This window comes from Bufo bufo, chromosome 2 (genome assembly GCF_905171765.1).
Source record: "Bufo bufo chromosome 2, aBufBuf1.1, whole genome shotgun sequence".
Taxonomy (NCBI): Eukaryota; Metazoa; Chordata; class Amphibia; order Anura; family Bufonidae; genus Bufo; species Bufo bufo.
This window is the reverse complement of record NC_053390.1, coordinates 304,793,013-304,819,546: the sequence shown is the minus strand read 5'-3', so window position 1 is coordinate 304,819,546 and position 26,534 is coordinate 304,793,013. Positions and strand designations below refer to the sequence as shown.

Here is a 26,534-nt window from a genome sequence, read left to right as displayed (position 1 = left end):
GCCCCTTCCCAGTGTCCTGTGCGGATTATAGCTTCTATCTTGCTCAGTGGAAGGAAGGAAGGAAAGAAGGATTTGCTGTATCTGCTCTGTGACAAGATAAGTTTGTTTTGTTTTGTTGTGTGTGTTCTGTCTAGGCTATTAGAGAGACGCCTGCCTCCTCCAGGTCTGAGGAAGCAAGCTGTCTCTTTCCCCCTGTCACCATCTTAGGGATTTTAGGGGATCTTCAGCCTTAGGCCCGGGGGCACGTTTATTCCCACCTCTAGGGTCTGAACGTGGGCACAGTAGTCTAGGAAGAGCTGGTAGGGATTTGTAAGGAGGTGACCTTTATCCCCAGCTTCTGGCCTAGACACTTGTTTGTGGATTTCTGTTGTATCTTGTATCCTGTCCAGCGTGACAACAGCCTGCTGGACCCTGCTAACACTAGTGTTAAAGTAGCTTTAGTCGTGTGATGATAGACAGCATGCTCCTCTCTATGTGAGCAGATCGATTTGTACAAATTTATGCATCAGAGCTCTTGCGCAACAAAGATCTGTCCCCCCGCTCAACAGCCCCCCTCCTATGGCAGTCCATGCACCTAAACAGAAATCTATGACAGCTCAGAGCTTCCGTGGATTTCTGGCTTCATTTGAGTCAGAAAACTGGCGAAAATGAACATAAAGTTGTTGGGGCGACTGGTCACACCCCCTCCCTGCCATTGTGATGCCATTTTTTTTTAAAAGCACAGTTAAAAAGTCACAAACACATAGTTTTCAACTTTTTAACGCCACTTTTCAGAAACAACGGAAATTATAAATCTCCCCCTCTATTCATTCTGTTCATGGCTTAAATCCAATGGTGCAGCTAGAAATGACTGGGCCCTACAGCAAGTTCAGGGCACCCTCGGACCTCCCCCCCAGTAACATTTATGATACATTAGCATCATATTTCTGTTTGCTACTGGGACTTTGGCGTATTCCTATTGCTATATCTGTACAGCAGTTATTCACTGATGTCTGAGTTATAGATTTTTTCTAATTGGCTCTTATCTCTATGGGAACACAGGTGGGCGGGGATGTCATGTGACCGCTCCTCTGAACATGCTTGCTGCAATGCATACTGGGATTTTTACCTTTACTTTGCAGCTGCTCCTCCCACACAGCCGGTCTGAGAGAGCTCCTCCAGGTTAGAAAAATGACATATAGCCAGTACATGTCACATGATATAAATACTTCATGGTTTGGGCTATTGTCTAGGGCAATTTGGATTTTTGATACTTAGGGTGGCCAACCCCTTTAAGGTGAAAAATGGCAGGGTCCTGAAGGGTTAAGGCTCAACAAGGTTTTCTTTTTTTCATCTCAGCATTTCAAAAGCCATAGCTTTTTTATTTTTCTGTTGATAGCTTGTTTTATGCAGGACAATTTATATATTTTAACCACTTCCCATCTGGGCCATTTGCCCCCTTCCTGACCAGGCCTAATTTTGCAAAACTGACATATCTCACTTTATGTGGTAATAACTTTGGAACGCCTTTACTTATCCAAGTCATTCAGAGATTGTTTTCTCGTGACACATTGCACTTCATGATAGTCATAAATTTGAGTCAATATATTTCACCTTTATATATGAAAAAATCCCAAATTTACCAAAAATTTAGAAAGATTTGCAATTTTCTAAATTTCAATTTCTCTGCTTTTAAAACAGAAAGTGACACCTCATAAAATATTTATTACTTAACATTCCCCATATGTCTACTTTATGTTGGCATCATTTTGGAAATGTCATTTTATTTTTTTAGGACGTTAGAAGGCTTAGAAGTTTAGAAGCAATTCTAAAAAATTTTAAGAAAATTGCCAAAACCTACTTTTTAAGGACCAGTTCAGGTCTGAAGTCACTTTGTGGGGCTTACATTGTGGATACCCCCATAAATGACCCCATTGTAGAAACTACACCCCTCAAGTTACTTAAAACCGATTTTACAAACTTTGTTAACCCTTTAGGCGTTCCACAAGAATTAAAGGAAAATGAAGATCAAATTTTTAAATTTTACTTTTTTGGCAGATTTTCCATTTTAATCCAATTTTTTCTTTAACACATCAATGGTTAACAGCCAAACAAAACTCAATATTTATTACCCAGATTCTGCGGTTTACAGAAACACCCCACATGTGGTCATAAACTGCTGTATGGGCACACGGCAGGGCGCAGAAGAAAAGGAACTCCACATGGTTTTTAGATGCCAAGTCCCATTTGAAGCCCCCCTGATGCACCCTTACAGTAGAAACTCCCAAGAAGGGTATCCCATTTTGGAAACTAGGGGATAAGGTGCCAGTTTTATTAGTACTATTTTTGGGTACATATGATTTTTTGATCATTCATTATAACACTTTATGAGGGCAAGGTGACCAAAAAATTGGTTGTTTTAGCACAGTTTTTATTTATTTATTTTTATAGCGTTCACCTGAGGGGTTCGGTCAAGTGTCATTTTTATAGAGCAGATTGTTACGGACGTGGCGATACCTAATATGTATACTTTTTCTTATTTATTTAAGTTTTACACAATAATAGCATTTTTGAAACAAAAAAATTATGTTTTAATGTGTCCATGTACTGAGAGCTATAGTTTTTTTTATTTTTTGACAGATTTTCTTATGTAGGGGCTCATTTTTTTGCGGGATGAGGTGACGGTTTCATTGGTACCATTTTTTAGGACATAGGCCTTTTTGATCACTTGGTGTTGTACTTTTTGTGATGTAAGGTGACAAAAATTGCTCATTTTGCCACCTTTTTTTTTTTTTGTGTGCTCACCCGAGGGGTTAGGTCATGTGATATTTTTATAGAGCTGGTTTTTACGGACGTGGCAATACCTAATATGTATACTTTTTTTTATTTATTTCACTTTATCACAATAATAGCATTTTTGAAACCAAAAAAATGATGTTTTAGTGTCTCCTTGTTCTAAGAGCTATAGTTTTTTTTTTTTTTAGAGATTTTCTTATGTAGGGGCTTATTTTTTGCGGGATGAGGTGACGGTTTTATTGGTACCATTTTGTGGGACATACGCCTCTTTGATCACTTGGTGTTGCACTTTTTGTGATGTAAGGTGACAAAAATTGCTTGTTTTGACAGTTTTTTTTACAGTGTTCATCCGAGGGGTTAGGTCATGTGATATTTTTATAGAGCTGTTTTTTACGGACGCGGCAATACCTAATTTGTATACTTTTTTTTTATTTCACTTTAACACAATAATAGCATTTTTGAAACAAAAAAAATGATGTTTTAGTGTCTCCATGTTCTAAGAGCTATATTTTTTTTTATTTTTTGATAGATTTTCTTATGTAGGGGCTCATTTTTTGCGGGATGAGATGATGGTTTTATTGGTACCATTGTGTGGGACATAGGCCTTTTTGATCACTTGGTGTTGCACTTTTTGTGATCTAAGGTGACAAAAATAGTTTTTTTGGACAGTTATATATTTTTTTTTATGGTGTTTATCGGACTGGATCGATTATGTGATATATTTATAGAGCCGACCTTCACGGACACGGCAATACCAAAAATGTATATTTTATTTTATTTTTTCTATTTTTTTTTTATTCGTTACTTGGGGAATTTTATTTTTTACATGTGAAACCTTTTTTTTTTTTTAACACTTAATTTTTTTTTTTTTTACACTTTTCGGCCCCTATAAGGTTATACAAGACCTCTGGGGGACATTTACTTAACTTGATTTCTCCTGTAACTGGGGCTGACATAGTAGCCCCAGTTACAGGAGAAATACACCCCCCACCCAGAGAGGCTGTACAGCGCAATACAGCACTGTACAGCCTCAGTGCAGGGCTGATCGAGGTCTCTGAAAGACCTCACACAGCTCCTGCACTCTCCGGTCCCGGCGATCACATGACCGCCGGGCCGGAACAGGAAGCGCATATAACCTGGTGGAAAGACGATTGCAGTATACAAAAAAATAGGCAGATAACACTTTTACTCACCATTATTTTACCAAAAAAGGACAAATCCCTCATCCGCCCAAAATTTTACTTATTTTTAACTCTAACCTTCACCTCTTCCCAACTATCCTTTCCTTCTAATTTCTCATCAAATTTCACACCTGAAACCTTCCACCACACTAACTCCCACATCCCTCCCAATTACGCCTCCAAAAGCTTTACATTCACTCTTATTCCAATTCACATGAAAAGCAGATGCTCCACAAAATATAGACACTAACAATTTAATCCGTCCTACTGAACACTCAGAATCACATAACACACACACAAATCATCCATATAACCACTCACCTTCCATTCACTCCCACCATCTCCTAGTATTTGCACTCCATGAATCACCTTATCTTTCCTTAACAAACACAACAATGGTTCAATCGCACATAACAATTTCATCCGTCCTACTGAACACTCAGAATCACATAACACACACACACATCATCCATATAACCACTCACCTTCCATTCACTCCCACCACCTCCTGGTATTTGCACTCCATGAATCACCTTATCTTTCCTTAACAAACACAACAATGGTTCAATCGCACATACACTGTTTGCTTAGATTAGATAACCAAACTCAGAAATCTCTGAAAAAAGGAGTGCTAACCATGCTATATCCGTATGAACACAATAGGTGACAATGTGCACCCTTGCGTCACCCCTGAAAACACATTTGCTCTTCTACCTATACAACCATTTAACAACACTTGACTAAAAATTCCATCATACATACTTCTCACTTTCCACACAAACTCAGCTGGAAATCCCATTCTTAACAACACTCTATACACAAACTTATGAGCAAACCTATCATATGCTTTTTCAAAATCCAAACTTAACAAAAACACCTCTCAATACAGTCCCACAAACAATCTCTCAACATACACATATTTTCATGAGTCCTCCTTCCTGGTATCGCACAACACTGTCCTTCCCCTATCACTCTATAAATCACTTCTTTCATTCTGTTTGCAAACATCTTCACGTAAATCTTATAATCGCAATTAAGTAACGTTATCAGTCGTTTATTCCTTAAATCCTTACAGTCACCTTTTTTCGGAATTAAGGTAATCACCCCCGACCGCATACTATCAGCCATTTTTCCATTCATCCACATAAAATTATTCAATGCTACCACATCAGTTCCTACCACATCCCACATCTTTCTATATAATTCAACCGGAAGACCATCCTCCCCTGGCGTCTTATTTGTTGCCATTCTACTAAACACCCTCCATATCTCATTACTTGTTATATCCCTCATAATCCCCACTCTTTCTTCTTCATTTAGGCTCTTATCTATCACACTTAACACATCCCCTTCCAACCTTTCATCCCTCCATTTCTCAGCATACAATTCTTCATAAAATTGTGCCTTCTTCCTTCATTTGAACTTCTTCCTTCATTTCTTCTCCATTCACCTCATTACCACTCTGATTATAACATATATTTATGCACTGCCTCTTTCCAAACACCTTTTTTTTTTAAAAACATGTGCATTTTTCATTCTTCTCCAAATTTTGCCCTATAAATTATACTTCTTCCTTTTTTGATAAAAAATTCTTTAATCTCACGTTTCACTCCCACAATATCCTCACTTACATCAACACCCCCCTCTCTTAATTTATACAAATACCTTAACCTAGCATTCAATCTTACATACTGCTCTCTTTTTGCCGTCACTATTTTATAACCTAAATTCTTAAAAAAAGACCTGGTTTTCATTTTCACCCAATCCCACCACTTAGACATATCACTAAACTCACTCTTTCTCCTACACCAACTTTCATACAATCTTCTATAATCCATTTTAACATCCTCATTTTCCAACAAACTCACATTTAATTTCCACAACCCACATCCATAGACTCCTCTTGATTCTATATCCAAATCACATATCACACATTCATGATCCGAAAAAACAACTTCTTTCTGTTTACAACTTAAAGGACACACATTTTGTGAAACAAAACAATAGTCTAACCTGCTATAAAATCTGCCACTATCCGCATGATAGGTCTTCAATTTAGGTTCAACGTTACATAAATTTTGCATATCAAATAATTTAAAATCTGAAAAGTAAGTCTATTAACCCTTTCCCAGACTCATCAATATGACTTATCTAAATCACAATTAAAATCTCCCCCAAGAATTGCTGGCATTCTCCCAGGGATAAATAATCTCACCTTCTCAAACAAAAGTTTCAGTTCATTCTTATTTATAGGTGCCTAAATATTAATCACACAAAATTTTATATTTTTATATTAAAAAATTGCTAATATACACCTCCCTTCTTCTATTACCATGTAACTTACTAAAGATACATCTCTCCCTTTAACTAAGAAGCCAATACCATCATTTTTATTTAAAACACTCCCAGACCACACAGACTTTCCATACATCCACTCTTCTTCTCTTACCACTTCATACAGACCACATTCCTGCAAACAAAAAATTGCAGCATCTTCTTGTGCTAGAAATTTGAGAATCGCCGCTCTTCTAATCTTACTTTTAAATACTCTTACATTCTGTAAGCAGATCTTGAAACCCATATATTTTTTTCTTTTCTTAACAGAAAAAACAACTAAAACAAAAACATTTTAAATTCATCCATATTTTCCAGGTAGCTTATACTCAAAGTCATACAGTTTCGCCACCTCCACCAGAATGCTATCCTCTTGCTGGCTTTCGTAGGGGTTGCTGATTTCTGGTCCACTCGTATAACCCCTTCTCTTTTTGACACTCTAACTCTTCCGTACGACTGAAGAGCTCTCTTCTTCTTCTTCTTCTTCTGTGTTGGACTCCCCACCACCCTCCCTTTGACTCTTTCCAGACCGTCCTCTTCCAGACGCCTCTCCAGACATAAATTCTTCAATATATATTGGGTCAGACGCACTTGGAAGATCATCTATAACTTCCTCCAAGCTTCTTACAGGAAGTGCTTTAGGGATGGTGGCACAATAAAGTCTTGTAGCAGGGCGCAACACAGTCCCTTCTCTTCTTTCCCCCCTCACACCCTCACTCGCCACAGCAGCATAGGTTAGCCTTCCCCTTTCTTGCTCCTCTTGAACTATCTGCTGCTGCCTCATGTTGTTGTCTCTTTGGGCTTCAGCACTTGGACAATTCCTAAACATGTGATCTGTTTTCCCACATACAGTACAGACCAAAAGTTTGGACACACCTTCTCATTCAAAGAGTTTTCTTTATTTTCATGACTATGAAGGCATCAAAACTATGAATTAACACATGTGGAATTATATACATAACAAACAAGTGTGAAACAACTGAAAATATGTCATATTCTAGGTTCTTCAAAGTAGCCACCTTTTGCTTTGATTACTGCTTTGCACACTCTTGGCATTCTCTTGATGAGCTTCAAGAGGTAGTCCCTTGAAATGGTCTTCCAACAGTCTTGAAGGAGTTCCCAGAGATGCTTAGCACTTGTTGGCCCTTTTGCCTTCACTCTGCGGTCCAGCTCACCCCAAACCATCTCGATTGGGTTCAGGTCCGGTGACTGTGGAGGCCAGGTCATCTGGCGCAGCACCCCATCACTCTCCTTCATGGTCAAATAGCCCTTACTTTCAAAGTTTTCCCAATTTTTCGGCTGACTGACTGACCTTTGTTTCTTAAAGTAATGATGGCCACTCGTTTTTCTTTACTTAGCTGCTTTTTTCTTGCCATAATACAAATTCTAACAGTCTATTCAGTAGGACTATCAGCTGTGTATCCACCTGACTTCTCTTCAACGCCACTGATGGTCCCAACCCCATTTATAAGTCAAGAAATCCCACTTATTAAACCTGACAGGGCACACCTGTGAAGTGAAAACCATTTCAGGGGACTACCTCTTGAAGCTCATCAAGAGAATGCCAAGAGTGTGCAAAGCAGTAATCAAAGCAAAAGGTGGCTACTTTGAAGAACCTAGAATATGACATATTTTCAGTTGTTTCACACTTGTTTGTTATGTATATAATTCCACATGTGTTAATTCATAGTTTTGATGCCTTCAGTGTGAATCTACAATTTTCATAGTCATGAAAATAAAGAAAACTCTTTGAATGAGAAGGTGTGTCCAAACTTTTGGTCTGTACTGTATATCACATGCTTTAGGAGTTGGGCACTCCCCAGCAGTATGTCCCTCCTGCTTGCAGTTTCTACAACATACACCTTTCTGACAACTCTCCTGAGTGTGTCCAAAAGAATAGCATTTTCTGCTATATGACGGCTGCCCAGGGTACATTAAGTAACCTCTATTCCCCGCCACCGAAAAATTAGTTGTCGGGAGACTAAAACCTCCCACACGCTGTGGGTCCTTTTTCAACTTAGCTTTGAAACTGTATTTACAATTAAAGATACCAAGATGATTCTTCTGAGGCACAGGTTTCTCTACATATTCATAATATTTCAGCAAAAAGTCCATAATCAAATTAACATCAGTAAAAGGATTATAAACATGTACTACAATTGAAATTTCATGAAGACCAAACAACTGAGTTATCTTCACTCCCATTAATTTAGGATCTTCTGAATTGTTTCTGAACCATACATATGCCTCCAAACAAAAGTTCTCATTAAGAAAAGTAACATCGTACACAGCTAATTTAGGGAAGTTTTGGACACTATAAATTAGATGTCTCCCAGTTCCAGCCTTCTTTTCCACGAGCTTGATCACAATAAATTCCAAAGTATTCTTTCTTGTATCCTTTGGGTCCACTTCCAAACGAATGGTGTGCAGGATTCCAGCCATCTTTAGGAACTGTCAGCCAAAGCCACAGAAAAAAAAAAATGTCTCCCTTAAGAAAGGAAATTAAATCAGCTTAAACCTCGCACCCTCCAACCACATCCAGGCATGCCTTGATTGTAATCAGAAGATCGAGATGGAGGAACCTGAGATTCATCTGACTGAGATCCAGTAAGCCTCAAAGTGGCTTGATTTGAGTTGGATGGCTTGGGAGACCTGTGCCCCTAGATCATTATCATTAGGGTGACAAAAATAAAAAAAACATTTTTTGGGGATGCCAGCTAACTCTTCTCTCACTGCTTAGGAGGTCTGCATAAAAGTTTTCAGTTTTCTAATTGTCCTAACATTTATATTCAATAACCTTTCTATACTGTTTTGTCATGTAAGCTCATTTGCATAAACATGGACATATGGGAGACATGCAAATTAGCAGAATCTGGCTTGTTTTTCAGCTTAAACACTATTTGAAAAACATTATCAATCATTTAGATTAGTACTAGGATGTTACTGTCACCAGAGTATCAAAAGAGAAAAGCAACTGAAAAAAGGTGACTTTTAAAAATACCTTTATTATTATATCAAAAAGGGGTATTGGTATATATATACCACTATAGTGCAAGGAGACATGTGAGTACCTGAATTTCCTAAAGGGGAGTATTTACCCTCAGCAGGAAATCCACAATAGCAGGATAGAAAGAAAAGGAAAACGGGGGAGAGGAACAGAGTCTTATGGACCGGGCAAGGGCAGAATGTCTCACCCTAATTTGCCCCCTAGACTGCTCAGCCCAGGGTGACCCCCTGATGGTGGAGGTTCCCTGTCCCCGAACCTATTACTATCCAGTCCCTGTTAATCCCTAATCAAGGGAACCCTAACAAGGGGTTAGGGTTCCCTTGATTAGGGATTAACAGGGACTGGATAGTAATAGGTTTGGGGACAGGGAACCTCCACCATCAGGGGGTCGCCCTGGGCTGAGCAGTCTAGGGGGCAAATTGGGGTAAACACTATTTGCATGTCTTTCCCATATGACCATGTTTATGCAAATTAGTTTACATGACAAAATAGTATGTATTCACCAATATGTATTCACTGAGCACAATAAAAAATACACTGATCACATTATTTTCTGGGGTAGGTATATAGATGATATTTTAATTTTCTGGGATGGCACTGAGACGGATTTTTCAGCATTCACAAAATGCCTCAACCAAAATGATTTAGGTTTGACATTTACAGCGAAAATTCAAAAAGAGAGTTTGAATTTTCTTGATTTGAAGATTATCCTGAAGTCAGATGGAAGTATTACTACTGAAGTACACAGGAAATCTACAGCTACAAATGGCTTCCTACACTGGGAGTACTTCCACCCACCATCACTAAAATCAGGGATTCAGGTAGGACAGTATTTTAAAGCGAAAATAAACTGTACAGATGAACAGGCCTTTGAAAGAGAAGGCAGTATACTGTACAGCAGATTTGTGTCTAGCGGATACCCCAAAAAGGTACTCCAGCATATAATAGAGCTAAAAATACAGATAGAAACGCTTTATTCCAACAAAAGAAAAAAGATGTGGAAAAGAAAGTAATATGGTGCATTGGAACATATGACGTACAGCACCAAAGAGTCTACTGAACCCTCAAACGTCTGCTTTGCATGTCCTGCGAGCAGACAATGATTTAAGAGAAGTTATTTCAGTGACCCCAACAATCACCTATAGAAGGGGAAAAAACCTAAAAGAGATGTTGGTACATAGTCATTTTCACCCCCCAAAAAAGTCACACAAACCTGGTTGGCGACAAAAAGATCGTATCCATGTGGAAATTGCAGTTTTTGCAAATATATGCCCCTAAAAAAGAATTTACCAATCCCATTGATGGCAAGAGCTATACCATTAGGGACTACATTAATTGTAGGACAATGGGAGTGGTCTATGCCATCCAATGTGAATGTCCCTAATTGTAAATTGGGAAAACAACCCAAGAATTAAGAAGATGTATATCCAGACATCTTAGTAACCTACATACTATGGCAGAAATGCCACTTTCTAAACATATCACAAATTGTCATGGTGGAAATACCTCAGACGTGAAAATTTGGGGGATACAAAAAATCAGGAAAGACCCCAGACAAGAGGACATTGACAAGAGGTTACAACAGGAGGAGACCAAGTGGATTTACCATTTAAAATCGTTGTCACCGCTAGGTATAAATGAAGGCTTTACATTTGCCTCATTATTATGAATAAATATTATGTTTAAACAGTACGACAATCAGCCTACAATGTACAGAGTATAAAAACTACTATTGAGGGGTGAATACTACCCCCCAGCAAATATAATGAGAAAAGTATAGCTGTGACTAAATTAGCAATAACAAGACTCTTCAAAAATAAAAGTAAAATATGTAGGTCACTTTAATTTCACCCAAGAGATTTTCATATCCTAATCTGATGTTTCAACACTTTCCGCCAGGTGGAGGCCACAGATTATATGATAATGTAATAACCTAGGTACTCCATATATTATTATTGATTTCTGATTTTGAATAACTACATCGATCCTGTAATAACCTAATAACAGATAAAATCAGTAATAAATACAGTCCTGATCAAAAGTTTAAGACCACTTGAAAAATGGCAAAAAATCATATTTTACATTGTTGGATCTTAACAAGGTTCCAAGTAGAGCTTCAACATGCAACAAGAAAAAATGAGAATGAGACAAAACATTTTTTGAGCATTCAATTAATTGAAAATAATGATTAAACTGAAACAGGCTGTTTTTCAGCTGATCCAAATTTTAGGACCACATGCCTTTAAAAGGCCAAATCTGTGCAAAGATGTGGATTCATTGTCATTTTCTGTCAGGTAGTCACACGTTGTGATGGCAAAGGCAAAAAAAAGCTCCCTTTTTGAACGTGATCGGGTTGTTGAACTGCATAAGCAGGGTCTCTCACATCTCTTAAATGATCCTGAGGGTTATGGAACAAAAAAGTCAAGTGGAAGACCCCAAAAAAATTCATCAGCACTGAGCCAGAGGATCCAATTGGCTGTCAGTCAAGACACTGGACGATCCTCGACCCAAATTAAGGCCCTTACTGGTGCTGACTGCAGCCCCATAACCATCAGACGGCATCTGAGACTGAAGGGCTTCAAAAACAAAAAACTTCTTCAAAGACCTCGTCTCCTTGAACGCCACAGAACTGCTCGTTTGGACTTTGCAAGAGAGCACCAAACATTCAAAGGTGGAAGAAAGTTTTATTCTCTGATGAGAAAAAATGTAACCTTGATGGTCCTGATGGTTTCCAACTTTACTGGCATGACAAGCAGATGTTTTCTACGCGCCACAGTGGAGGGGGCGCCATAATGGTTTGGGGTGCTTTTTCCTTCAGTGGAACAATGGAGCTTCAGGAAGTGCAGGGGCGTCAAACTGATGTTGCATAGAGCATTCCTCATGACTGAGGGACCTCGTATGTGTGGTAACGACTGGGTTTTTCAACAGGACAACGCCACAGTACACAATGCCCGCAGGACAAGGGACTTCTTCCAGGCGAATAATATCACTCTTTTGGCCCATCCTGCGTGTTCCCCTGATCTAAATCCCTGAGAACCTTTGAGGATGGATGGCAAGGAAAGTTTACAAAAATGGACAACAGTTCCAGACAGTAGACTGCCTTCGTGCGGCCGTTTTCACCACTTGGAGAAATGTTCCCACTCACCTCATGGAAACGCTTGCATCAAGCATGCCGAAACAAATTTTTGAAGTGATAAAAAATAACGGCGGAGCTACTCATTACTGAGTTCATGTTTGGAAGTTGGATTTCTGTTTTGGGGGGTTTAGTTCTTTTTTTGGAGGTGTGGTCCTAAACTTTTGATCAGCTCAAAAACAGCCTGTTTCAGTTTATTCGTTGTTTTCATTAAATTGAATGCTCAAAAAATGTTTTGTCTCACTCCCATTTCTTCTTGTTGCATGTTGAAGCTCTACTTGGAACCTTGTTAAGATCCAGCCATGCTAAATATGATTTTTTGCCATTTTTCAAATGGTCTTAAACTTTTGATCAGGACTGTAATATTGATAGTATTAAAAAATAAGACCAATTACATTTCAATAACTAAAAACATATAAAAATATAAAAATGGATCAAAAATAAAGTACAAAATATCTGCAAAATTAAAAGTTGTCAAAACAGTCTATAAAAATAATAAAAATGTATATGTAGCTATAAATGATGGAACAGAGTGCTCCATCAAAAATATATCATATACATATAAAATAATCTCAAAAATTATAATATTAATAATTTTGATAATACTAAGGTTATATAGATCCTAACATCTAAGATCTCTGTGTAATTACTGATATTGAGTAGTATATAGCTTGCATACTAAATATGTGGCAGATAAAGACAGTCCCAAGAGTGTTTAGAACAAAGTCCTATGACATGCGCACTGCGGAATGGCAGACAAGATTTATTTCAAAGGGAACCTGTCACTTCTACTATGCTACCCGTTTCTAAATGTTCATTCCCTTACGTCCTACCAGCAGCACAGATGGGGTTAACTGCCCCCCGTGGACTGGTAGGACCGGCAGAATTTTTAATGAGCCCAAAAGAATAACCAATAAAAGAACTCCAGCTCCCTTAAAGGGAGGGGTTCGCCTCCCAGCCAACCGTGTTTTTTTCTGTCCTTTGGACAGGTGGACTGGCGAGTTTCCTCTCCATTTGTGGAGTTTGGAGACGCTTCTGACTCTATCTGAGTCACCCTTCTTCTCCTTTTTCTTTAAACTTAGGAGTGCTTATATATTGCGCTTTATTATTTTTTTTTCCCCCATTTGATCGCGCTGCGGTACCTGGGGGCATGCTTGCCTCATCTATGGTCCCCTCCTGCGATGTGACTCTGCGGCGCTCCACTGCATGGCGTGGGCGCCGCCATGACCGGAAGTGACGCGAGCCTAGCCGCAGCGTCACTTCCGGTCTCTCGGGTTCTATTCCACAGGGGGGGATGTGATGTGAGGGTTCTCCCCTCACTTAGGCATAAGGTTTTTTAAGAAAAAAACTGTATAATTTAGCAGTATCGTTTAGGAGGAGGGTTGTCATAGGAAACCACTCCCCTAGGTGGAGCTTCTCTATTTAAGCTCCCTGAGTTCCTTCAGTCGGTCTCTGGCTGCGTTGCTTTTACAAGCTAGGCCCAGAGTCTCCTGTTTTCAGTGAGAGATATTGCTATCATACCGGTTTGCTAATTCAGCTTTATAATTGTATTTGACTTCTCCTCTGGTTCGTGCTCCTAAATCAAATGGATGTTTTTTCCTTGCTTTTAGGGATGCCTTTAAATTTTTCTTTTTTATTTCAGCTATGGCCTCTCCCAGAGAGTCCGATCAGCTACGGAAGTCAGCGACCAAGAGGAAACACCTGGCTTGTTACGACTGTAATACGCCTCTTGACGAGAGCTGCCCTTTTTCCAGGTGTGACAGCTGCCGTTCAGCCACTGCTACAGAACCTTCGAAGCAGGACATGTACCAGTGGGCCAAAACTTATGTAGACGACTCCATTAAAGGGGTCGTACGTCTTCTTAATGAGAGGTTACCTATTCCCTCTCAAACTCCTATGGAGGTGGCCGCCCCCACTGATAGACCAATGCCCCTTTTGGTGGGGACGTCTTCCTCTGATGAGGAAGAATCGACTTCTTGTTTCTTTCCACCTGAAAAGACACAGAAGCTTCTAAAGTCCATCAGGTCGGGGGACCATGATGTTGACGTAAGGGAGTCTTCCGATCCCGCCTGCCGGACCCAGCGGGTCTTTAGGGCAGATGAGACCCTTCTCTCTGTGATGCGCACAGAGTGGAAAAAGCCGGAGAAAGGTCCAGTCCTTACCAGGAAATTCAAGCTAATGTTCCAGATGGCTAAACCCTTAGTGGAATCATGGGGTTCCATTCCTAAGGTGGACATGGAGATTGCCAAGTTGTCCAGGCGCACTCTGGTTGCTGCAGACGATGGGTCTAGTCTGCAGGACCCTCTAGATAGGAGGGCAGAGTGCACCCTAAGAAGGGGTTACTCGGCGGCCGCAGCCTCGGCCTCGACATCCATTGCTGCCACAGAGGTTTCTTCCTTCCTTAGAGCTAAGTTGAATCAGATTCAGACGGATGTTGACCAAAGTGTCTCTCGTGACGATATCCTCGCCGCCTTCAAATCCGTCAATTTGGCCATGGATTTTTCTATGTGACACATCCCAACTTCAGCTAAAATTGGCGGCCAAGACAATGGCTTTAGTGTCTGCCGCTAGGAGACCTCTGTGGCTAAAGCCTTGGAATGCAGATAATGCATCCAAATACAACCTCTGTGGGCTCCCCTTTGAACCAAGTCGTCTATTTGGATCCGAACTAGACACCATTATGGAGGGTCTTTCAGATAAAAAATGGAAGAGTCTCCCCCAACAGCCTTTTCGAGGCAGGGGTAGACAAGCCAGCGGGGGCCGACCAGGACAGCAGACTGGACGTAGAGACTGGGGGGGGCCGTCTAGAAAGTTTTCTAGACGCTCCCGCAAACCCACCAGGGAGGCAAAGCCCTCCTGACTATGGGCCTCTCAGAGGCTCTTGGATAAACCCTGCTACCCCTGTCGTTACGCCTCTAGATTTTCCCGTACCCCTCCCCCACCTCCCTGTAGGGGGGCGTCCTTTCTTTTTCAGACACGTATGGGCCCAGGAAGTCCTGGATCCCTGGGTCCAAAATATAGTAGCCACAGGCTATCTAATAGACCTTGTTTCTCTCCCCCCAGGAAGATTCATTGCTACGCGCAGTTTTTCGCCGGCCAGGCAAAGGATCTTGGAGTCCTATATTCAAGACTACCTTTCCAAGGGAGCCCTGGAGGAGGTACCAGCAGGGGAGAAGGGTCTAGGGATTTATTCTCCAGTATTTCTGGTACCCAAAAAGACGGGAGATCTTCGGATGATTATACAGGGTGGGCCATTTATATGGCTACACCTTAATAAAATGGGAATGGTTGGTGATATTAACTACCTGTTTGTGGCACATTAGTATATGTGAGGGGGGAAACTTTTCAAGATGGGTGGTGACCATGGCGGCCATTTTGAAGTCGGCCATTTTGAATCCAACTTTTGTTTTTTCAATAGGAAGAGGGTCATGTGACACATCAGACTTATTGGGAATTTCGCAAGAAAAACAATGGTGTGTTTGGTTTTAACGTAACTTTATTCTTTCATGAGTTATTTACAAGTTTCTGACCACTTATAAAATGTGTTCAATGTTCTGCCCATTGTGTTGGATTGTCAATGCAACCCTTTTCTCCCACTCTTCACACACTGATAGCAACACTGCAGGAGAAATGCTAGCACAGGCTTCCAGTATCCGTAGTTTCAGGTGCTGCACATCTCGTATCATCTGAAGGCAATCGTCTATGCTGTGAAGATACGAGATGTGCAGCACCTGAAACTACGGATACTGGAAGCCTGTGCTATCATTTCTCTAGCCTGTGTTGCTATCAGTGTGTGAAGAGTGGGAGAAGAGGGTTGCATTGACAATCCAACACAATGGGCAGCACATTAAACACATTTTATAAGTGGTCAGAAACTTGTAAATAACTCATGAAACAATAAAGTTACGTTAAAACCAAGCACACCATTGTTTTTCTTGTAAAATTCCCAATAAGTCTGATGTGTCACATGACCCTCTTCCTATTGAAAAAACAAAAGTTAGATTCAAAATGGCTAACTTCAAAATGGCCGCCATGGTCACCACCCATCTTGAAAAGTTTCCCCCCTCACATATACTAATGTGCCACAAAAAGGAAGTTAATATCACTAACCATTCCCATTTTATTAAGGTGTATCCATATAAATGGCCCACCCTGTAGATTTGAGATTCCTCAATCGTTTCATAAGGAGGACCAGGTTCCGCATGGAAACCATAAGGTCAGTCAGCCACCTCCTCAATCCTGGGGATGTGATGGCTACTCTGGACCTCAAGGATGCTTACCTCCACATTCCAATCCATCCTTCCTCCCGTAAATTTCTCAGGATCGCGGTCCAGATATCAGGAGTGTGCAGGCATTTTCAGTTTGCCGCCCTTCCCTTCGGAATCTCATCTGCCCCCCTGATCTTCACCAAGGTGGTAGTATCGGTAGTGGCAGCCTTGAGACTTCAGGGTCTGACCATTGTCCCTTACCTTGACGACTGGCTTCTTCTAGCCCCTTCAGTCCCTCTACTTTCCCATCATCTTCATGTCGCAATTTCCTTTCTGCTCCGCCTAGGCTGGATTATCAACTGGCAGAAGTCAAACGTGAGCCCTTCGACTTCTATCCATTATCTAGGATTCATAATCGACTCTCTGGAGATGTCCCTCCAGTTGACGCCAGAAAGAAGAACGCGGATTCAGGACCTGGCAAGGTTCCTTTATGTACCACGACGAGTCTCCATACGGACCCTCATGAAGATGGTGGGGCTCATGTCAGCGGCTGCGGATGCAGTCCCTTGGGCTTTATGGCACCTCCGACCTCTTCAGTCGGAGGTCTTAAACAAATGGAACGGCAGCCCTATGGGGCTAGATTCCCTGTGCTCCCTGTCCAACCAAACCCGAAATTCCCTCAGATGGTGGTTCCATCTACCAGAAGGGAAGTCTATGACCCAACCAGTTTGGCTCATATTGACCACGGACGCGTCCCTTGTAGGCTGGGGCGCCAGTTTAGACGGATCCTCAGTTCAGGGATCCTGGTCTCCTCAGGAGCGGCATCTTTCTTCGAATCTCCGCGAGATGCGTGCTATCCGGCTAGCCCTCCTTCACTTCGCCCCTCAGATTCGGGGCAAAGCAGTGAAAGTCCAGTCAGACAACATGACTGCTGTGCTATATATAAACAAGCAGGGAGGCACAAGATCCTTACCCCTTCTTTCAGAGATTGGGGTAATTCTGTGGTGGGCAGAGCTGAACCTATCCCATCTATCAGCCACTCACATCCGAGGCTCCCTCAACATCATTGCGGACCGCCTAAGTCGCGGCTTACCGACCATGGAATGGTCACTGCATCCGGAGATCTTCAAACAGTTAGTCCTCAAATGGGGGATGCCAGAGGTAGATCTCATGGCAAGCAAGTTCAATGCCAAGGTACAGAGGTTATGTTCCCTATACAGGGAGGATAACCCCCTGGCGATAGATGATCTGACAATACCGTGGAGTTTCAGGCTGGCGTACATCTTCCCTCCCTTTTCCATGATTCCGAGGGTATTGATGAAAATCCGTCACGATCAGGCCTCGGTAATAGCCATCATACCATTTTGGCCCAGGAGATCCTGGTTTACCCAGCTCATTCAGATGAGTCGGGGACAATATTGGAGACTCCCCCCGGAGCAGACCCTGGTGTCGTGGGACACTCATCTCTGCCCAGATCTGCACAGATTCAACCTGACAGCCTGGAGGTTGATCAGTCCCTTCCCAGAGTGGATGGGCTCTCTGAGTCGGTCTTGAGAACTTTATCGCATTCCAGAGCAGAGTCTACCAAGAAGGCCTACTCCCGGATCATGAGGATCTTCACCTCCTGGTGTAGCTCCAACCAGGTGGCGTCTGCAGATCCGCCCCTCGCAGCGATTTTACAATTCCTTCAGGATGGGAGAGACAGAGGTCTCTCCCCCTCTACCCTGAAGGTCCAAGTTTTTGCCATCTCGGCCTGTCTCAACAGGCCATATTCTCGGGACCCGCTCATCAAACGCTTCCTTAAGGGAGCGGAAATATTGAAGCCTACAATACTGAAACCCGTTCCTCAATGGGATTTGTCAGTTGTTCTCAGGGGGCTAGCATCCCCCCCCCCCTTTGAACCCTTGGAGGAGGCAAGCTTTAAATTCCTAACACTTAAGATGGTCTTTCTTCTGGCCATAACCTCGGCCAAAAGAATTTCGGAGCTGCAAGCCTTCTCCGCGTTATACCCATATACCATGTTCCTACAGGATAGGGTCCTTCTAAAATTTCTACCTTATTTTAGGCCTAAAGTTCCAACCTTTCAAAATATCAATCAGGTAATCTCTCTACCTGTATTATTCTCTGCCTCCTCCTCTGATGTTCCAGTCCGACATCCACTGGATATATCGAGATGCCTTCAGATCTATGTGGATAGATCCAAAGAATTCAGGATGGATGAAAATCTTTTTATCCTGTTTGCCGGTAAGTCTAAAGGCCGTAAGGCGTCTAAAACAACTATTAGTCGCTGGGTCAAGGAAGCCATTAGGGAAGCTTTCACCTCCCAATCCTTAGATCCTCCGGAGTTTGTGAGGGCCCATTCTACAAGGGCCGTAGCTACCTCTGTCGCGGAGAGAAGTCTTCTCCCCCTAGAGTTGATCTGTAAGGCAGCTTCCTGGAGCTCTGAATCAACCTTCATCTCCCATTATAGGATTGATGCTAAGGTATCAGAGTTTTCGGCCTTTGGGCAGACAGTCCTTACTTCTGCCGAGCATGAGGACCCTCCCTAGGGGATTCTTCTTGCTATCTCCCCATCTGTGCTGCTGGTAGGACGTAAGGGAATCTTTAATTTCTAACGATAATTTGTTTTCCCTTAGTCCTAACAGCAGCACACAAATTTCCCACCCTAAGGTATTTCTTCTTGTTATAGACACGGTGGGCTGGGGGGCGAACCCCCCCCCCCCTTTAAGGGAGCTGGAGTTCTTTTATTGGTTATTCTTTTGGGCTCATTAAAAATTCCGCCGGTCCTACCAGTTAACCCCATCTGTGCTGCTGTTAGGACTAAGGGAAAACAAAATATCGTTAGAAATTAACGATTTTGTTACCCTAAACATATAAATGACACTTTTAATTTCATTTGCAGACGAATTCAATAAGTATTATGCATTTTTGTACTTCACATCCTTTTATGCAAATTAACATAAAAGAGTCATATCTTACTTGTGTGACCAGAGAAGAGTCATATTTTCAAGCTCTGACTCATCTCAGGTTAATTTGCATATGTATCAAATCGTTTTTTTTACACAACAAAAGCACACAGAGCTATGGGGACTGGGTATTGCAGATGTGCTAGTGGCCATCTAGCAACCCATGTCCTCAGCTCTATACCCAAAACCCAGGTGACAGGTTCCCTTTAAGTCCACGCGCCTGTGTGAACTCGTCGGAGCAAGGTGAGAGTCGGGGACAAAGTCCTATGACATGCGCACTGCGGACCGGCAGATAAGATTTATTCTTAGTCCGCAAGCATGCTCAAACTCCCCGCACCAAGGTGAGAGTCTTGTTGGGTATAGTTACGTGTTGCTGGTGAGCGGCGCATGTAGATAGGACTGACCAGTGGCGGAGCAGGTTTGTGAGACACCGGAACATGACAGGAGTAACAACCAGCGTGGTAGGCTGGATAATAAATTACATCATATACCTATCTTTTAAAAGCTGGTTCCCGCCCCCAACATACCTGTATTATCCCCTGAAGACGCTGGTCTTCCAGCAAAACATGTTGGGAAGCAGGGTGTCTGTCTGTATGTGGTTTTAGGTTCAGAGGCGAGCAGGATACTTAGGGCTCTTTCACACCTGCGTTCTTTTCTTCCGGCATAGAGTTCCGTCGTCGGGGCTCTAGGCCGGAAGAATCCTGATCAGGATTATCCTAATGCATTCTGAATGGAGAGAAATCCGTTCAGGATGCATCAGGATGTCTTCAGTTCCGGAACGGAACGTTTTTTGGCCGGAGAAAATACTGCAGCATGCTGCTCCGGCCAAAAATCCTGAAGACTTGCCGCAAGGCCGGATCCTGGATTAATGCCCATTGAAAGGCATTGATCCGGATCCGGCCTTAAGCTAATCGTCGTTTCGGCGCATTGCCGGACCCGACATTTAGCTTTTTCAAAGTGGTTACCATGGCTGCCGGGACGCTAAAGTCCTGGCAGCCATGGTAAAGTGTAGTGGGGAGCGGGGGAGCAGCATACTTACCGTCCGTGCGGCTCCCCGGGCGCTCCAGAGTGACGTCAGGGCGCCCCAAGCGCATGGATCATGTGATCGCATGGATCACGTCATCCATGCGCATGGGGCGCTCTGACGTCATTCTGGAGCGCCCCGGGAGCCGCACGGACTGTAAGTATACCGCTGCCCCGCTCCCCGCTCCTACTATGGCAACCAGGACTTTAATAGCGTCCTGGCTGCCATAGTAACACTAAAAGCATTTTGAAGACGGCTCCGTCTTCAAATGCTTTCAGTACACTTGCGTTTTTCCGGATCCGGCGGGCACCTCCGGCAACGGAAGTGCACGCCGGATCCCAACAACGCAAGTGTGAAAGAGCCCTTAGTTAGAAATAGAAAGCAAATAGGAATGATAATGGAATAAAATGTAGCGAGCCCAAGTGCGCAGGGCTGAACAGCTACAGTGTTTCTAATCACTCAGTGCTGCTGTGAAAGATAATAACAGCGGCAACAGATTACAACTAGCTAAGAAAACATTTACAATCCTGCTCTAACACTGGAATTTTAAATAGTGTCACAGTTTATTAGAAACAGTAAAACAATAAGGGCAATTTTAAAGGAGCGCTAATAAAAGTTGGGTTTTTAATTAGCAGCACATGAAAAGGACGAAATATGGTCTAATGACCAGCTGTTTTGAATGACTATGAAAGTACACGTCCTACATAGGCTGAGAGGTCCTATTATTTTTCTATAAAGTGAACTGTACCAGACATTGACAGGGTCAAGCACAGGCCCACCTTCTGCTGTACATATGTATGCAGAGCTGGTACAGCTTTTTTAGTAGTAACAGCATGGGACTCTCCACCTTGGCGCGGCACAAGACATCAGTAAAATGGGCAGAGTCAACCACATGGAAAGGGAGGGACTGTAGTACCAGCAACTTGGCCAGGAGCAGGTTCAGCTCCTGCACTGTTGGATGAGTGCATTTATACTGTATTCTCTTTGTAATCGCCTCAGTGATCGATTGCTGGCAAAAGGCGTGATGAGGAGTATGTGGAGGAGGAACATCAGGACCAGCAGAAGATGGGAAGGCAACACAGCTCCCTTCTGCTCAGGTGTTGGAGCCCTGACTGCTGGAGAAGGATTGGGGCATCTGGAAGATGTGTCAGGCTGTACCACTACATTAGCACCACGGTTTTCCCAGACCAGATAAACTTCTCCTTTACTTGTGTCTCTTGTTAGAGTTAGACGTCTCTGAAGAGACTGGGTGTAATATTTGCTATCTTGATAGAGAATTCTCCCCAACCACTCCAGGCCTTTCCCATCAGGTTGTCGGATCCAGTGTACACCATACATGTTAGTGCTGTCAGTAAGGGAGGCCCCGGTCACTTTACAGCTCATGTCCAGAGTCTCTGAAGGCTTCACAATACCAGGACCAGACTCCACCATAGAGATCTGTGATGTGACACCTGCACATAAACAAATACACCATAGATAAGTAACATTAGAGCTCCTAGATGTAATCTCTGATATTTTATATAAATTCAGACTTACATTTCAAGGACAAAGAAAAGGTGCAGACGTCCAGCTTCCAAATAGTGACAGCCTTTATTCTTCTTGCGCAGTAAAAACCGACAGTACAATCACATCACATTGCAAGGACAGTACAATACTGAGGAACCACAGGAAATTCTTCATGTCTGGTGTGATCAGAAAGTGAAGCTCAGGATCTGTGTGTGGCGATGCTGACCAGTAGAGCTTTCCTGGTGGTGTCTCTTCTCTAGTTATAGTATAAGTGATCTGAATATATTTACATACTCCATGCGCTAACAAATTAACCCAATGCTATGCTAAGGCTACTTTCACACTAGCGTTTTTCTTTTCCGGCATAGAGTTCCGTCACAGGGGCTCTATACCGGAAAATAACTGATCAGGCATATTCCCATGCATTCTGAATGGAGAGTAATCCGTTCAGGATGCATCAGGATGTCTTCAGTTCAGTCATTTTAACTGATCAGGCAAAAGAGAAAACCGTAGCATACTACGGTTTTATCTCTGGCAAAAAAAACTGAAGACTTGCCTGAATGATCCGGCATTTTTTTCCATGGGAATGTATTAGGCCTCTTTCACACTTGCATTGTCCGGATCCGGCGTGTACTCCACTTGCCGGAATTACACTCTGGATCCGGAAAAACGCAAGTGTACTGAAAGCATTTGAAGACGGAACCGTCTTCCAAATGCTTTCAGTGTTACTATGGCACCCAGGACGCTATTAAAGTCCTGGTTGCCATAGTAGGAGCGGGGAGCGGGGGAGCGGTATACTTACAGTCCGTGCGGCTCCCGGGGCGCTCCAGAATGACGTCAGAGCGCCCCATGCGCATGGATGACGTGATCCATGTGATCACATGATCCATGCGCTTGGGGCGCCCTGAAGTCACTCTGGAGCGCCCGGGGAGCCGCACGGACGGTAAGTATGCTGCTCCCCCGCTCCCCGCTACACTTTACTATGGCTGCCAGGACTTTAGCGTCCCGGCAGCCATGGTAACCATTCAGAAAAAGCTAAATGTCGGCTCCGGCAATGCGCCGAAACGACGTTTAGCTTAAGGCCGGATCCGGATCAATGCCTTCCAATGGGCATTAATCCGGATCCGGCCTTGCGGCAAGTGTTCCGGATTTTTGGCCGGAGCAAAAAGCGCAGCATGCTGCGGTATTTTCTCCGGCCAAAAAAGTTCCGTTCCGGAACTGAAGACATCCTGATGCATCCTGAACGGATTTCTCTCCATTCAGAATGCATTAGGATAATCCTGATCAGGATTCTTCCGGCATAGAGCCCCGACGACGGAACTCTATGCCGGAAGACAAGAACGCAGGTGTGAAAGAGCCCTTAATGCATTTTTCTGACAGATCAGGCATTTTTCAGACTGCTCAGGATCCTGATCAGTCTGAAAAATGCCTGATCAGTCAGAAAAAAGGACATGCGTTTGCATACAGTTTGCCTGATCAGGCAGGCAGTTCAGGCAACGGAACTGCCTGCCGGAATCAAAACAACGCAAGTGTGAAAGTACCCTAAGAGTACACATTTCTGAATCATGGGTCACAATTGTCAGATTGTACTTATCAATGGGATAACATTTAATGCTAAAGTGAGTGTCTATATTTTTAGTCTGGTTTCACAAGTTATAATCACATTGTCGCCACAGTGTGGTGTTTGCTGTGGTTTTGTGCAATCATTGCACAACAGCAGCATTTTTTAACCCTTGGAGGTTGTGATTTTCCATTTTTGCGTTTTCATTGTTTATTGCACGCCTTCCCATAGTCCTTAATTGTTTATTTTTCTAATAACATAGCCTTATTATGGCTTACTGTACATTTTCGGGACAAGTTGTACTTTCTAATGGCACCAATTACAGTTCATGGTGACGCTCGATGTGTTGATGCAGTGCTCTGGTGCCACCATTGGCAAGAGTAAACAACACTCTTACTTTCATTTTGTAACTTGTGCACCAGCCTTTTTGGAAGAAAATCTGATTCGTTACCAGTAGAGATGAGAAAATTTTTCAAAAATTTGATTAGCCGGTAAGCCAAATAATAAAAAAAAAAAATTGGGTTCGATCTGAATATATTTGCAGCGAATTTCGTTAAAAAACGGCTATATCTTGGCTGCAGAGAGCCTTTATAGTAGTGTAGAACACTGTGCCTTGCAGTAATACCATAGGGAGTCTGCTTTGGTAGTGAAACAATACTGTAAGTCCGTATGACATGCAGATGACGAGGCGTCGCTCTTAGAATCACTGCACACTTCTCTTATTTCGGCAGTCACGGGGCCAAAACTGACCAAATAACTCAAGTATGAACTCAGCCTTACAGGTCGATGTTAGCACCAAGAAGAAGCACACTCTTTTTACATCGTCGTCAGCTGATTCCACATAGATGTCTACAGAACCTGTTCAATTAAACGCTTATAAAAGTAGAGCCCCCAGACAGAGTGGAGAGGGTGTCAGCAGTAAGTTTGTGTTGACGTCACTGATTATTTTGCCCTTCCTCTTATCCGTCAGAACAATAACCCCCAAAAAACAGATCCTGTCTGTGGAGCATCTGCCTTCACTCGGTCAGCATTTGGTCAGTAATCCATCAGTATTGCTAATGCCAAAAAAAGGTGCCAAAATCCAGTAGTGGATCCAAAACAGAGATGAGACGCGAATGGAATATTTGCATGTCTTCTGTGTTTTGTACCCACTCCTGCTTTTGGCTACCAAATCACAAGCCAATTCTGATAAGACCATACAGGCCTTACAGCTGCTACACAGACAGGATCCATTGTGCGTCTTATTTTTCCTTCCTTCTGACAGATCAGAAGAAGGGTCAAATAAATGATGATGTCAGCCAGGCTGAAAGGCAAAATAGTGCCCCAGTCATGAAGTGGGGAGGGTGGTAACAGCATGAGAAGTCCACAGAGTGGCCCTATGACATTGTGGTGAGCACTCTGGCCGCGCTTTACCTTCTGCTCACAAATTCTGCATATGGCCATGTTCACCTCCTCCTGCAGCTTAACAAAAAACTGCCACACCGCTGTGTAGGGGATTTTACCCCCAACACTACGCACTGACTGCTACCGCTGCTGTTTCCGTGAATCTGGCACCACTACTTTCCGGGCAGGTAGGCTCCTGTGAAGCGGTTAGTCTACCCCGGGCACGTTTGGCTCCCAACCTCCTACTGCTGCCACCCTGATGACTCCCGGCCATGCTTGTGACTTGCTGGCTGTGCCGCTGACTCACGGCCAAGCTGCCACCCTCTTCTCCCGATTATGAAGAAGCCCCTAATTCACCCGGCTCCCAAGTGCAATCAGCTACATCATCATCATCATCGAGAACTGTCTGTACGTCACTGATGTCCTCCTCAACCATCTCTGGGTCAGGAGCCTGACCTCTCGCAACACCAGCTCCCACCCCACTCTCCTTATCACTACTTGCCCGCCTAGCAGGGGAAGTGACGGATGTCTCCTCCACATTTTGGATGGCCAGTAGCTGCAAGTGCAGCAAGGTGTAATAGGATTGTTCCTATTACCCAGGCTGTAACCTTTCCTACTTAACCCTGTTTAACATAAACGCTGTGGAATGATTCCTCCCTATGCTTTCCCTACACCTTGAATAATCTTACCCTGCACTTGTAAATCACTTTTTCAGCACAATTTTTTCTAACACTGTCCCAAGCGCCTGCTGATGTCTCTCCCTGTACTAAGTACACTGGTAAATAGCAGAATCTAAGATGGCTGCCGCTATTTATAGGGCTGTGACATCACAGGGCTGGCTGGCTGCTGATTGGCTGCATGCATGCATGCATGGCATTATGGGTGATCCCACCTTACCAAAGTTCCTTTCTCCATGTCCTCACACATGCAGCAGCCATTTTAAGAAAAAATGTGACTCGTTACCACGAAGCGCAAGGAAATTCGGCTTCGGTGCAAATCAAATCTTTCCTTAAATTCGGATCGAATTCGACTTCGTCAACTTGCATTCACTCATCTCTAGTTACCATGAAGCAGGAGGAAATTTGGATTCGTGGCAAATCAAATTTTTTCTAAAATTTGGATTGAATTCCAATTCGTTAACTTCAATTCACTCACCACTAGTCATATACTTCTCAGAACATTAAACAAACTATATCCAATCTCTCAGGTAAAATACTAATTCAAATAAATGTAAGTCAAAATGTTTTATTAAAAAGCAGAAGCAGCAGTATTGCATAGCTCACAATGAATCACACATCATATTAAACCAAGTCCAAAGCAATAACATTATTTGTCATTGACGATGAGGATGACAACTTATTTGCATAAATGGTATCATTAAACAGTTCAAAACAGTTGCTAAATTGTACTATCACAATTAAGGATGAGCGAATCGACTTCGGATGAAACATCCGAA

The 26,534-nt window shown here is 42.8% G+C and overlaps 1 gene segment (V, D, J or C); it reads right to left on the bottom strand.

The window, feature by feature from the left end:
- LOC120989011 overlaps window positions 1–26,534 on the bottom strand; it is a 326,239-nt gene that overhangs the window by 141,743 nt on the left and 157,962 nt on the right.